The sequence below is a fragment of the Magnolia sinica genome, chromosome 14 (genome assembly GCF_029962835.1).
Source record: "Magnolia sinica isolate HGM2019 chromosome 14, MsV1, whole genome shotgun sequence".
Classification (NCBI taxonomy): Eukaryota; Viridiplantae; Streptophyta; class Magnoliopsida; order Magnoliales; family Magnoliaceae; genus Magnolia; species Magnolia sinica.
The window spans coordinates 80,541,088-80,557,298 of NC_080586.1; the positions used below are offsets into that span (position 1 = coordinate 80,541,088).

General features: G+C 40.8%; 1 pseudogene; it reads left to right on the plus strand.

Moving 5' to 3' along the window:
- Positions 1-2,388: 2,388 nt before the first annotated feature.
- LOC131225066 (delta(14)-sterol reductase-like) overlaps positions 2,389-16,211 on the plus strand; it is a 53,028-nt pseudogene continuing 39,205 nt past the window's right edge.

The window sequence follows — 16,211 nt, forward strand, 5'->3', positions numbered from 1 at the left end:
AGTGGATCTCATGTAAAATTCATGGTGGGCCACATCAAAAGATGAAAGGTGTGCGTTGGTTCCGAGAAAGACTTGGATGACAAGGCGGGGAACACACAGCCGAATGTGTTGATGTGGCTAAGCTACATGGTCCTCACCATGACGCATAGGTTATATCCACACCATTCATCTATTTTATCATAACATTTTTTTGACATGAGGCCAAAAATGAGGGAGATCCAAAGCTAAAGTAGACCACGCCATGGGAAGGATTAAACCTTACCATTGAAAACTTGTCAAGGTGATGGAAGTTTTAGATCACGTTGATATATTTTTTTATTCCTAATCTAGGTCTGCGTGACCTTATGAATAAGCTGGATGTTGGATGGAAAATAAACATTATGGTGGGCCATAGGAAGGTTTTAATGATGGGCGTTCAATGTTCACTATTTCTTGTAGTGGGGCTCACTTGATAGGTGGATCTGTTTAATTTCTGGGACCATCCATTAAAATGATTTTTGAAAACTGATGGACGGAGTGGATATACAACAAATATATCAAAGTGGGTCGCACGGTTAAGGAAGCACCTAGACGTATGTTACAATGGTAACACCTGATCCACTCCCGTCCATTCTCGGTAACGTACCAATTTACTCGGAACCAACAAGTGCTTCACTGACTTCAACCTTTCATCTTTTAACAGGGCCACTGTGATATGTGTGCGGGATCCACTCGGATCATTATATGTTTAATCCCATGTTGGGCCCACAGAAAAAAATCTAGGCTAATTCATGAATGAAGTGGGCCATACCAAATGGAAACAATTGGGAAAGGCGCTGACCCTTGATTTTTATAGGGCCCACCCGGTTGGGCCTTGGAAATCCATTCCAACCATTATATGGCATATAAAAAGTTAGGCTTGATGTCCAAGAAATCATACCTATACATGATTCAACTGGGCCATGCCAAGGAAGACGATTTGGAGGATAAGCCCTTCCCATATTCTGTTTTTAGTCGTGTGGTCCACCTTAACCACGGATGGAGCTGATTTTCATACCATGGGTCCAGCGTGAGGTGAATCATGTGATGATTGGGGTGGATTTCTCATTAACATCACGGTGGGGCCGATCAAAGTGGGTAAGTTGTTTTCTTTTTTAAAATAATTTTCCCGATACAGCATTTATTAACATTAAAATGCGCGGCTAGTTGGACCAGAACTCAAGGTCCAACGAGTTGGTGTGAGCATTTATCTGTATATATTATATTATTATATAGGTAAAACGGTAAAAGAAAACCCTACCCCACCCCACCACACGGCCCTTTCCCTTTCTACCTTTCCCTTTCTTCCTCCCACCCGGCACCCAGCCCGCTGCCGCCGCCCGCCCGCCCGACAAGCAACGCTACAACGCTGCCCGAACGTCCACGGTCCACCCGATCCAGCCCAATCGGCCAATCCCGACATTCCGACAAGGTGCACGTATCTGTTTCTTCCTCTTCTTAATATTCTTCTTCTTCTTCTACTTAATCTTTTTTTTTTTCCTGTTTCTTAATCTAATGATAGTGGTGTTTTCTAACGTAACCTCTCTCTCTCTCTCTCTCTCTCTCTCTCTCTCCCCTTACATTTTTTTAATTGAATGATGCTAAAATGCGCGGTTAGGTATTTTGCTAAAATCTCCACTTCCTTTCTTCCATCTCGTTATTAATGGTGCTTTAAAGGGCTTTTGACGAAAATGCTCCTCAGAATAGTTAACTTTAGATGGTTTCTGGTCTATTTCCAGCAAAATTGAGGGCTATTTAGGAATTAGCTTTTTAGTTGATATTGAAAGTTGTGACGGCAGCTGATGCTCGCCCCTTCTTTGATCTTTTGATCTGGAACGGATGAAATTGCTGTAATAAATAAGCTCTGCTCTGATTTATTTTGCTGTTCTCTCCTACAATCCTTTTCGTTTTCTGCTAACTTGAGTTCTGCCATTGTGGGGATTTGAATTCACTGAGCTGCTTAAATTCATAAAGACCCCAATACCCTTTACTGATATCAGCCTGATTCTTGATATTTATTTTAGATCTTGGAAGTGCTATTTGTGATCTAATTACTTGAGGAAATTAGATCTATTGTCCTGATGTGATTGATTGGCTAAAGCTGTAGCTTGGGTTTGGGTCAATCTGAATCCTATTGACCCAACCTGATTTTGGGGTTGGGTTATTAAGGTTCTCCAGTTGGGTTCGGATTGGAAACCACCAACCTGGTTTGAAGTTGGGTCTTATGTGTTATACTTTGGGTTGAGTCCCCTTTGGATATCCTCAGTGGACTATCATTTGCATAACGGTTTTGGTGGATGTATCCATCACCACAGATGTGGGTCATATCTTGTATTGCCTCTGTATTGAGCTGATACAGATGTATTGTTCATGGGTGATCCTGGTATGTTTTGGGAGACATGTACTGGATATGGATGATTTGTCAAACCATGCCATGGACTGGAGAATCCCCAACTTATTGAGGAAGATTGTTTGAGTTGTTAGATTACTTATCCTATAATAAATATATTAAATACCTATATACTCTTGTACTAATTTTTAACTGTCCAATAATGTCCACCAGTACAAAAGAAAGATAATAAACTTAAATTTCTGTTTATGATGATATGAACAAGCTCAAGCTCGAGCTCGACTCGAGGTAAACTTGACTCGACGTGAACTACTTGCTCGACTCAAACTCGACTCGACAACTTTAGCAAACAAGCCAAGCTTCAATGTTGAGCTTGAACTCGAGTACACCATGGACAAGCCGAGCCGAGCTTGCCCCACCTCGACTCGACTCGGCTCGGCTCGATGTCCAGTTGTCCACCTTTAAGTCAACCAGAAAGTTTTTAATGGTGGCCCTTCAGTGACTACTGTTTCCATTGGTGTGCTCCACGTGGGAATTTTATCAGCATTATTTCTCGGGCCATGCCCTAAAATGATCTGGAAAGATGGATGGACGGCGCGGATATACAACACATACATCGACGTCGCCCCCATGTGAGGGCCGCATCCACTGGTTGGGTATGTCCTCACCTAATCCGCGTTACATGTAAAGTCATTTCTCAAAACTTTTCCGTCTCATTTCACTTTCTTTTCAGAACAGCAGCGCAAACAAAGCAGAGAGATAGATCCTCTTCTCCTTTCTTCGATCCCTTCTTGGAGCTCTGTAAGTTTGAAATTTCAATTTCTCTTTCTTTTTTTCTGACGATGAATCTCTCTCATTCTCCTGTGCTGATGAATCTCTCTCACTCTCTCCTTCTTTGTGTTGATGAGTCTCTCTCTCTTTCACTCTTCTTAGGTTGTTATTCTAGTCTCGTTCTTGAGCTATTAAGGTATCATTGGATCTATTCTGCCTGGCAAGATCGTCCATGGCGCCACTCTATCTGATGGCGCCAGTCTCTGCTACCGCTACAACGGTTAGTTCTACTTCCTCTCCTTAGATTGATGTGTTTTTTCTGATAAGGGGAATGGTATTCGAACCCTGTTATTGTGATGCACATTCCCCCTATTTTGCTTTCTAGTATCATATTAGAATACTAACAACTATCACTATTGATGAGAAGTAGAAAAAGAGTGATGCAACCACATGACTACATAAGCTGGTTGGTTTAAGATCTGATCAATCCATGTTGGGGATTAAGTCGCGGAATCACACAGAGATGGATCTAGGATAGCAATCTAAGAGCACCAAACAAACATAAGAGCACAAAGATTTAACGTGGAAAACCCTTTCGGGAAAAAACCACGGCACAAAGCGACAGATCTTCACTTTGAAAGCAGAAATTACAAGGAGAAAGGACTTACACGATTCGAACAACCTTGAATCTCACCCTTGTTACACCCTTTGAAACCCTAGAACCCCTTCTAGAAACCCTTTGAATACTTTTAGAAAGCCTTAGCATGTTTTAGAATGGCCCTAGGAACTCCTATTTATAGTTTAAGAAACCCCATTTTCGCACCAACTTGAAATAGTTTGGAAATTGCGTCAACTTTATGCAGTCCGCGTGCAGTCCTTGTAACCTTTGATTGGTCGAAGCAGGGCTTGGGCTAGTCGAAGGGCACCTTCGCCTGGTCGAAGATCTCGGAAATTCCAAAATAAATTGTTGCTGGACTTTGAACCGAACTTTCTCCGGGCTAATCGAACTTTTCAAATTTAAGACATCTGTTAATCAACAATCCAACCGTTCAGATTGTCCTGATTGATGATCTGGACCAAATCAATGGTTTGATGACCAATTGGATGGGATCATTGATAAAATTGCAGTATGGGGCCCATGGGATCAATCGTAAGGTCATAAATTCCATCTAGTTTTTATTTAATTAGTCTTTAGGGTGTTTTTGAGTCATGATTTAATAAATTTACTTGTGTTTTCGTCACTTTATTGGTGGACCACTTTTGGGGCACCAAAAGATGTCCAAATGACATGAAATTGGTCTCACTTGATAGCCTCTCGAGCAGGCTTTCAAACGAGCCCAAGATCATGTAATTCCGAGTTTGTTGGAGTGAGTTATGGCCCATTTACATAAGGCTTATGTGGTAGTGATGGGATTCAGGAGTAGTTTTTGTAATTTTTTGTTATTAGGGTTCTTTGTTTAGTCTAAGCCTTTATAAGGCTATGTTTAAAGTTGTAACAAGCATTGTTATGAGCATTCTGATGATTTGAAATAAAATTTCTTGGTTCTTGGTCCTGGTTTTGTATTTTCATCACTTCTTTGGTGGGACACTTTTGGGCACTAAATGATGTCCAAATGGCATGAAATTGGTCCTGTTGGATAGCTTCTTGAGCAAGCTTTCAAACGAGCCCAAGATCATGAAATGGAAGACATGGTACAAACTCGGATCATGATGACAAACAACTATCTACTTTAATGTGTAGAAGAAGTGGAATTAAATCGAACATGGAGGATCACAAGAAAGTGAAAGAAGGATTGTTGTTTTAACGTGCCAATCCAACATGAGGGGCTTCACCATCAATTACCGCAGAAGCCACGGAAGACATGATGCAAACTCGGATCGTGACGACAAACAACTATCGGCTTCAACTCGAGGATGAGTTCTCTTGAACCGGGTGGAATTGATGCAATCAATCGACTACATAAGTTAATTGATTTAATATTTGACCAATCCAACTATTCGGATTGCCTTGATTGATGATCTGGACCATATCAACGGCCTGATGATCAATTGGATGGGATCAATAGTCAACTTGCACTATGGGGCCCATGGGATCAATTGTAGGGTTATTAACTTCATAAGGTCTATTTATTTAATTAGTCTTGAGGGTGAGATTGAGTCATGATTTAGTTAATAAATTTTTTTAGAACGATGATATTTTTATTGAGAAAAGCTGAAGCCATAAATTTACAAAGATCAAAACTGAAAAGAAAAGAAACCAAGATCACAATTCTCCCTAATTATCCGGAAATTGCTCTAGTGCCTTTGTAGTGCACACCCATTCTTTGATGTGAGATTTCGCCTTTTGGAAAACATCTAAGACCTTTTTTCGGCGATTTTTAAAGCAACAATCGTTCCTTTCTAAATGATGAACTAGATACCCGCTAGAAGGCTTAATCCTTTTTCTCCCCCATGCCATGCCAAGATGAAATGATCATTGGAAGACAAAATAACCCAATGTACCCTAAAAGATTTGAAGAAACAATCCCACAGGTTCTTTGCAAACGAGCAATGCATAAAGAGATGATCCACCAATGCCGCATCTTGATAACACATGACACGGATGTTCGGAAGAATAAACTTTCTTTTTTGAAGGTTGTCCACCGTTAGAACCTTCTTGTTTCTTGCTAACCATGTGAACGCTGCCACTTTTCAAGGAGCCCCATATCGCCATATGAAACCTGTTGGACTAGATTCATTGGCTATACCAACACCACTTAGGACCTTGTAAAAAGACTTCATTGAGAATATGCCTGATTTTTCATCTTTCCATAACAAGGAATCCTTATTAGAGGGAGACAGGACCACATTGGACAACAATTGCAACAACCCCATCAACTCTTCTATCTCTTCATCCTCCATATTCCTTCTACACAACGAGGCCAAAATGACTGATTCCCCATGCATGGAAAAACAGTTGTCAACACTTTAAGTCACCCTCCGAAATGAACTCTCTTTCGCCCCAAATCTCCAAACTCATTTCCCTATTAATGCCAAATTCATCACCTTCAAGCTTCTTAACCCTGCCCCCCCTTTGTCCCATGGCTTGCAAACGTCCTCCCACTTCATAAGATGGAATTTGTGATTATCATCCGCCCTCTTCCATAAGAAATCTCTCCTCTTTTCCAATCTTTTTAGAACCGACTTTGGGCATTTGAACAATGACATTTAGCAAACCGGTAGATTCAACATTGTCGCCTTCATCAAAGTTTACCTTGCACCCAAAGATAAATGTCGACCCTTACATTGAGACAATTTACTTTCAAATCTCTCCACCACTTTATACCACAAATTTTTTGCAGGTTTTCCAATGTATAAAGGAAGACCAAGGTACATGGTTGGAGAGGTTGGAGAGGAGCCCTTCTTGCATCTAAAGAGTGTCACAAATGATTCTGCTTCGTCATTGGATATACCAACCTCCAATAATTCACTTTTCCTAATGATCACCTTCAATGAAGACATGGTAGAGATTGTTGTTAATAAATGTCTTAAATCTGAAAGGTTCGACTAGCTTAGAGAAAGTTCGTCTCAAAGTCCAGTAACAATGTATTTTGGAATTCCCGAGATCTTTGACTAGTCGAAGGTGCCCTTCGACTAGCCCAAGCCTTGCTTCGACCAGTCAAAGGTTACACAGACTGCGCGCGGACTGTGTAAATTCGACCAGTTGACCATCACTCTTTTTCTACTTCTCATCAGTAGTGGTAGTTGTTAGTATTCTAATATGATACTAGAAAGCAAAATAGGGGGAGTGCATGAAAATAACAGGGTTCGAATACCATTCCCCTTATTAGAAAAAACACATCAATCTGAGGAGAGGAAGGAGAACTTACCGTTGCAGTGGTAGCAGAGACGGGTGTCGTCAGATAGAGTTGCGCCATGGACGATCTTGCCAGGCAGAATAGATCCAATGATAGCTAAGTAGCTCAAGAACGAGACTAGAATAACAAGCTAAGAGGAGCGAAAGAGAGAGACTCATCAACACAAAGGAGAGAGAGATTCATCAGCACAGGAGGAGAGAGATTCATTGTCAGAGATAAAGAAAGAGATTGAAATTTCAAACTTACAGGGCTGCTAAGAAGGGATCGAAGAAAGGAGAGGAGGATCCATCTCTCTGCTCTGCTTGCGCTGCTGTTTTGAAAAGAAAGTGAAACGAGACGGAAAAGTTTTGAAAAATGACTTTACATGTAATGCACATTAGGTGAGGTCGTACCCAGCCAGCAGATGCGGCCCTCACATGGGGGCGACGTCGATATATGTGTTGTATATCCCCACCGTCCATCCATCTTTCCAGCTCATTTTAGGGGAAACGGATTGGCTACTCCCCCTGACACTAGCCAATGGTTGGTGGTTGGTGCTCTGTGGGACCCACAATGGTGTATGTGTTTCATCCATGCCGTCCATCTATTTTTACAGATCATTTTATGGTGTGAGACCAAAAATGAGGTATATCACAATCTTAAGTGGACCACATTACAGGAAACAATCTTCAATGAGCGTTGACTATTAAAAAACATTTTGGGGCCATAAAAGCTTTGGATCAAGCTGATTTTTGTTTTTTCCCTTCATCTGAGCCTGTATGACCTAATCAACATATTGGATGTCAAATATACAGTACAGTGGGCCTTAGGAGGATTTTAATGGTGGATGTCCAATCACTATTGTTTTCATGTGGTGTGGTACACCTGAGATTTATATACCTCTCATTTTTGGGATCAAGCCATAAAATGATTTGTAAAAATGGATGAACGGAATGGATGAAACACATACATCATGGTGGGCCCCACAGAGCACCAGCCACAGTCATGGGCTGCCGTCAGGGGGAGTAGCCAATCCGTTTCCCATTTTAGGGCATGGCCCGAGAAATGAGGCTGATAAAATTCCCATGTGGAGCACACCAATGGAAACAGTAGTTACTGAATGGCCACCATTAAAAACTTTCTGGTTGACTTTCCAACTCAAATGTAAATGGGTAATAATTATTTACCTAGGTAATTAGGAACGCCGATTAGCTAATGAGAGTTTGAGTAGGAAGACTAGCCACCGAAGTTCCGTCACCAAGTTCTGTACGCCCCACCATGATGTATGTGTTGTATTCAGACCGTTCGTCTATCCATTCGAAGAGATTATTTTAGGGCATAAGTAGTGTTTTAAATAGCGGTAGTGTGATGCGTAGCGCTTAGCCCTCTATAGCGTGTAGCGTAAGCTACAGGATACTTCTATTTTTTAATTTAAAAATAGACATATAATATAGTGAAAAGAAAAAAGAAAAAATAAATAATAATGCCTAAAAGATGATTCATTTTATCAATTATAAGCATGTTAAAAAAAGTTATTAGTTATCATTTATCAAAAGCCAATCCACATTTATAAGCCAAATCAAATAATTATTACATCAACAACTTTCTAAGCAAACCACTTTAATTAATAATGTCTAATTGAAACCACAAGTCACAATTATGAAAAGAAATAAAAATCCCATAGGTTAAAAGTATCAAGTACAAACAAGTGCCACATTTCTCAACATTAGAAATGAAGAAAACCTGAAAAAATAGTAAAAAAATACGTTGTAACTTGCGCTACGGACGCTACGCGCTATGTAGTTGTAGCGTGCGCTACGACCCCTGTAGAGTACGCTACTGGGGATTTACGCTATTTGGGATGCTACATAGCGCTACGGCCACGCTACGCTACATAGTGTACGCTACCGCTACGCTACAGGCGCTATTTGAAACACTGGGCATAAGAAAGAGAAACGAGGAAGATGGAAAGTGACGCCCACCGTTAAAACCTTACTAAGTCCGTGTTTATTTGAGATCCAACCTATTCATAAGTAAAGACAGATGTAAAGGAAGGGAAAACATAAATATTTACTTGATTGAAAACTTTCATGGCCCCTAAAAGATTTTAATGGCAGGTGTTCAATTCCCACTCTTTTTGTGGTGGGTCCACGCGAGCTTTGGATCTGACTTATTCTTTAGTTAACGTCTCGAAATGATCTTTCTAAATGGCTAAACAGTGTAGATACAACAAATATATCATGGTGTGGCATATAGAACTTTGTGACATCACTTCATCGTTATTCAATCTGTCGGCAGCTAATGCCCCCTAATTACTGCATGTGCAACATGCTTACTTTTTTTAATACTTAAATTGATAAATTTGTAAAATAAATGTAGACCCACCGTGATGTATATAGCTCATCCATACCTCCTAATCGGCGCCGCTTAATTTAGGACGCGGATTGCATCCTACCCTGTCTGTCTCTAGTTAGGAACAAGCAAGAGCTTTGAGTGGCTAACGTGATGTATAGGTTTTATCCACACCATTCATTTATTTTTTCCTATTATTTTAGGATAAAAGTTCAAAACTGAAGCATATCCAAGACAAATATGGACTACATAGTGGGGATTGAACTCTTATAGTTGAAAACTTATTGGGGGTGAAAAAAGCTTTGGATCGAGCTGATATTTGTGTTTTCTCTTCATTCAGGTCATGTAACTTTATGAATGGGTTGGATGGCAAATAAACATCATGGTGGGCCCTAGAAAAGTTTCAATGTTGAGTATCATTATCACTGCTGCTTCCTATGGTGTGGTCCACTTGAGCCTTTGATCTATTTAAATTTTGGTCCTATCTTATGAAATGATAGGTAAAAATGGATGGACGATGTGGATAAAACATATACATCATGGTAGCCACTCAAAGCTCCTACCCATTCCCAATGGAGTCGAGCGGGGGTAGGACGGAATCTCTGTCCTTAATTTAGGGCATAAGCCCAAACATAGGCAGATCCAAAACTCAAGTGGATTAGACCACAAGAAAAGTGGGAATCAAATTTATATGGTTAAAAACTTCTTTAGCCCCTAAAAGTTTTTAATCAAGTTGATATTTATGTTTTCTATTTATCCATGTGTCAGTGACCCTATTAATGAGTTAGATGATGAATAAACCTCAACATTGGGCCAGTGAAGAAAATAACTTTTAAGGACGAACAAATTAATACCACTCTTTACCTTAGCGTGGGAGATTTGAGTGTTGAATTTGCCTTATTTTTTGGCTCGTGGCTCAAAATATTCTGATAAAACATATGGATGGCATGTATATATTATATACATTACGGCAGGGTTTATAGATGTAAGATAATAATTTTGGGTTGGTTTTTTTAGATAGAATTATTCACCCATTTCAAATTAAGTGAAAAAATAATAATTACTTATTTGTCATGATTTACATGTATTGTGTAAAATAAATTTAAAATGTTGTTTGCCGTAAATCTGTGCCCCTTCACTGTAGGGGTAGAATGTTAATTTCATTTATCTAAGCGTACTTTTATAACATTTGTTTTTTTTTTTTTTACAAAATGCTTTGCTAAAGTCAATATAGATAACGTTAACCAATGGTAACGTGGCCCAACGGAATTCTCGGAGATGGGAAATCCTAGATCCTTAAATGCGCACTCTCCTTGATGCATTCCAACGGCCTTGGGTGTGCGTGCCCTGAGAGAGGTCGGTACTCGTGCTGTATGGACGCGGATTAGCAAATCAACCTGTCATTAGCTAATCCGCGTCCCTACAACATGAGTACTGACCTCTGTGAGGGCTCGCACACCCGAGGCCATTGGATTGCATCAAGGAGAGTGCACATCTAAGGATTTGGGATTTCCAGGAAGTCCATATCTGTCTTGGATCTGCTTTGGTTTTGAGCTTTTATCCGGAAATAATAGGAAAAAATAGATGAATGGTGTGGATAAAACCTATACATCACGGTGGCCACTCAAAGTTCTTGCTTGTTCCCAACTAGAGACAGAAGGGGTAGGATGCAATCCGCCTCCTAAATTAAGCGGCGTCGAATGGAAGGTGTGGATGAGCTATATACATCACGGTGGGTCCACATTTATTTTACAAATTTATCAATTTAAGTATTAAAAAAAGTAAGAATGTTGCACATGCAATAATTTTGAGGCATTAGCTGCTGACAGATTGAATAACACTGAAGTGATGTCACAAAGTTCTATATGCCACACCATGATATATTTGCTGTATCTACACTGTTTAGCCATTTAGAAAGATCATTTCGAAACGTTAACTAAAAGAACAAGTCAGATCCAAAGCTCGTGTGGACCCACCACAAAAACGGTGGGAATTGAACACCTGCCATTAAAAACTTTTAGGGGCCATGGAAGTTTTCAATCAAGCAAATATTTATGTTTTCCCTTCTTTTACGTCTGTCTTAACTTATGAATAGGTTGGATCTCAAATAAACACGGACTTAGTAAGGTTTTAATGGTGGGCGTCACTTTCCATCTTCCTCGTTTCTCTTTCTTATGCCTAAAATAATCTCTTCGAATGGATGGATGGACGGTCTGAATACAACACATACATCATGGTGGGGCATACAGAACTTGGTGACGGAACTTCGGTGGCCAATCTTCCCACTCAAACTCTCATTAGCTAATCGGTGTTCCTAATTACCTAGGTAAATAATCATTACCCATTTACATTTAAGTCGGAAAGTCAACCAGAAAGTTTTTAATGACGGCCCTTCAGTGACTACTGTTTCCATCGGTGTGCTCCACATGGGAATTTTATCAGCCTCATTTCTCGGGCCATGCCCTAAAATGAGCTGGAAAGATGGATGGACGGCGTGGATATACAACACATGCATCGACGTTGCCCCCATGTGAGGGCCGCATCCATTGGCTGGGTACGACCTCACCTAATCCGCGTTACATGTAAAGTCATTTTTCAAAACTTTTCCGTCTCATTTCACATTCTTTTCAGAACAGCAACGCAAGCAGAGCAAAGAGATGGATCCTCTTCTCCATTCTTCGATCCCCTTCTTGGAGCTCTGTAAGTTTGAAATTTCAATCTCTCTTTCTTTCTCTCCGATGATGAATTTCTCTCATTCTCCTGTGCTGATGAATCTCTCTCACTTTCTCCTTCTTTGTGCTAATGAGTCTCTCTTTCTTTCACTCTTCTTAGGTTGTTATTCTAGTCTCGTTCTTGAGCTACTTAGGTATCATTGGATCTATTCTACCTGACAAGATCGTCCATGGCGCCACTCTATCTGATGGCGCCAGTCTCTGCTACCGCTGCAACGGTCAGTTCTACTTCCTGTTCTCAGATTGATGTGTTTTTTCTAATAAGGGGAATGGTATTCGAACCCTGTTATTTTGATGCACACTCCCCCTATTTTGCTTTCTAGTATCATATTAGAATACTAACTACCACTATTGATGAGAAGTAGAAGAGTGATGCAACCACATGACCACACAAGCTGGTTGGTTTAAGATCTGATCAATCCATGTTGGGGATTGGGCCGCGGAATCACACAGAGATGGATCTAGGATAGCAATCCAAGAGCACCAAGCAAACACAAGAGATCACAAAGATTTAACGTGGAAAACCCTTTTGGGAAAAAACCAGGGCACAAAGCGACAGATCTTCACTTTGAAAGCAGAAATTACAAAGAGAAGGGACTTATCGATTCGAACAACCTTGAATCTCACCCTTGTTACACCCTTTGGAACCCTAGAACCCCTTCTAGAAACCCTTTGAATACTTTTAGAAAGCCTTAGCATGTTTTAGAATGGCCCTAGGAACTCCTATTTATAGTTTAAGAAACCCCATTTTCGCACCAACTTGAAATAGTCCGAAAACTGTGTCAAATTTACGCAGTCCGCGCGCAGTCCCTACAACCTTTGATTGGTCGAAGCAGGGCTTGGGCTAGTCGAAGGGCACCTTCAACTGGTCGAAGATCTCAGAAATTCCAAAATAAATTGTTGCTGGACTTGAAGAAACAATCCCATTGGTTCTTTGCAAATGAGCAATGCATAAAGAGATGATCCACCAATGCTGCATCTTGATAACACATGACACAGATGTTCGGAAGAATAAACTCTCTCTTTTGAAGGTTGTCCACCATTAGAACCTTCTTGTTTCTTGCTAACCATGTGAATGCTACCACTTTTCAAGGAGCCCCATGTCGCCATATGAAACCTGTTGGACTAGATTCATTGGCCATACCAACACCACTTAAGACCTTGTAAAAAGACTTCATTGAGAATATGCCTGATTTTTCAACCTAGGCACAATACTATTGATTTGTGGAGCATCAGAACTATTCCCAGCCCCATCGAGATGGAGACGATGATTAAGAGCCACCACACAACTCTATGTGGGTCTAGGCCACAACCAGTAACATCATTCATAGGTATATTTCTCAATTCCTACTTTTACTTTTGAATGAATTGGTTGTGTTTTCATACATGTCTTCTTACATTTATAAATGTTATGTATTCAATCTGAATATGGTTGCATTAGTTCAGTCAGACAAATGCATAGCTTAGGACCCTATACAAAGGAAACCTATCATGTGCATTCTGTTTTTTGAGATTTAATGATTTAAAAGTGCATGAAAGGTCTTTCTTAACAATACATTAAGTTTCATTGAAAAATTCAATCAATTTCCCAATGTTTTCCAATTTTTTCAAAAAGAGTGATAAATTATCTAATACAAACCATATATCCTGTGCAATAACCGATGTGTATCTGTATCCCTAGGGCGCGATACATAATGCGATACCAATAATGCGAACATTGGTTAGGAGTAGTACTTATTTGGCTTAATTTGTTCTAGAAATCTAATGGGTTTTGTTTAGCTGTATGGGAGAATGAAATTTTAGTAAGAGCAGTGTGTAACAACCATATATTTATATGTCTTCCACAACACACACACACACATGCATACATCTTTGATCATCTCATGAAATTTAGCTTCTTAGGAAAGCTTTTTTGAGGCCATTCTCCTTCAGAAGGGACTGGATCTATGTACGATATTCATTTTGGTATCATTGAACAAGAATCTACTCAGGGGCCACTAGATGAACAACTTAGATTACTGAGAGTTGGTTGGGCCCTGTCTGTATTGTTGTCGTTGAACAATAAGATATTCTTTCAATCAAGCATCAGGTGATAGCTCTGATTTTGAAGTATTATATGATGCTAGCCGTGAACTTCCGGCACCTTCTTTTAGCCAAAATCGTCTGCGGGTGGGGCCCGACATATTATGATTCAGACCATTCTTCCATTAGGTACCACCATGAATGGGTGATGGAACAAACCTCCCTCAGTGAATGATGCTAGCGATCTGATTGTTGGCTTCCAATGGATGATTAAAGTAATGATATAGCTAATGGTCCATATGCAAAAGAAGTTTGACCTATGGATGTCCAGGATTTTCCATGGAGGGCTTCTTTGTCCGTTTCCTATTCACTGGGCCACCAGACCAGATTAACAACTTGGCTCACTAGAAGGTGGTCCTAGTTGTATGGAATGCTGGCTTGGACAATCTCCATTTGTTTTAGAGAGCATTGTTGAGGGTCAAATATTGCATATCAGACCCCAGCTATTGCCTGAATTTACGAACATGGTACTGTTTAACAGTCCGATTTAGTCTTGTTTGTGATGCAGGGTGCATTTAGGAGTTGGACTGAAAAAGTGCAATAAAAGTATGGATTTGATGCTCATAAATCACCAAGGCAAGGTACGGACTCAATGGGACTGATATCGATGATTCTACACGGCTGGGATTCAAGAAAATCACGTGTCACACTAAACGGGCTCGAAAATCATCCAGAATGCAAGATCACAGGGTTCCCACTATCCGTTTGGCTTGAAACTACGTATATGGCCCAAGGACCATATATTAACCGTACATGTAAAATTTCAGCCATTGGATCCTTGTGGAAGTGGTACAACGGACAGATCAGCCCACAAATCTCTGATTTGGGGCCCACATGATATCTCGATATACTTCAATTTTGGTATCAACCCATTAAATGGGGTTTCACAACAAATGGACGGATCAGATCTTACATTTACATCATACTAGACCCCACATGTACAGAGCGTGCACATGGAGTACACGCACCCGCGCCACACCACAACGTCAAGGTATCTTTGACTGCCTTGACCCGACCATTCATGCGCAAGCAGGCAGCGGAGGACGCTGTCCGGGCTGGGTTTTGCTTGTGGGCCCCACCCATCATCATTTTGCATGATCCAGACCGTCATTTCACTCCAGAGGGTGGGCATAACTCTAGTCAAGTTGGATTTTTGAACCCATGTAAACTTACACACGTGGATCGCCAGAATATGCAAGATTAACGGTGAGTTGGTTTGATACAGTGGACCACACCAAAACTCAATAAAAACCACTCTTTCCTAATTGGTTTTTCGCCAGTAATCCAATGAACGGATCGGATTTATCAGAAAACAGTACTGCGGGGCCCACCGGCCTTCGCAACGCAAGAAAATTCGCAACGCCCTGCGTCCGTGAAATCCGGACGCTGTGGGCCGTTCCATGATCGTGATCTTGGTTAGATGAATGATCTGGACCATTCAAAGCTCTCCCAAGATGCGTTCGCCCAAGGCCAAGAAGGCCAAACGGAATGGATTGTGCGCCCGGGCTGTGTTTTGTCGAAACTGGCTGCACTCAACGGTTTGCTGCGCACGTGATTTGCAAAGCTGCGTAAGCTGCACTCCACGGCCTCTTCTGCCGACTCCAGCACTGAATTCACTCCTCCCTGCTTCCTATAAAAAGAGAAGAGAAGAAAGAGAGAGTGGATCCTTGAGATCGGGGCAGCCGTGAAGGCCAGCAAGGGGAGTCAATTCTCCAGGGAGTGCTTGAAGTCAGAGAACGTCAGAGACAGAGAGTTTGTTCTTTAGAGTTGTAATTTTTTGTTATTTATTATTATTTGAGAGATCCAGCCCAATCATGTTGGGCTAAACCTCTTAGCTAGGGCTGAGAGGTGAAGCTTGTGGCGTGATGGGAATGATTCTACGGCTCTGATTTATGTTGATGAACCTTCTGTTTGATTCTAGTTTAATTATATGGAATGCTTTTAGTTTTTAATGGTTTGTTGTGACTGAAATTACAATAGATCTGTGATAGCTTTGAGCATGTTCTTAGCATCATAGGGTTTATGAATTTGGGAACCCTGTTGTTCACCATCGTCTCCTGGGCATGGTTG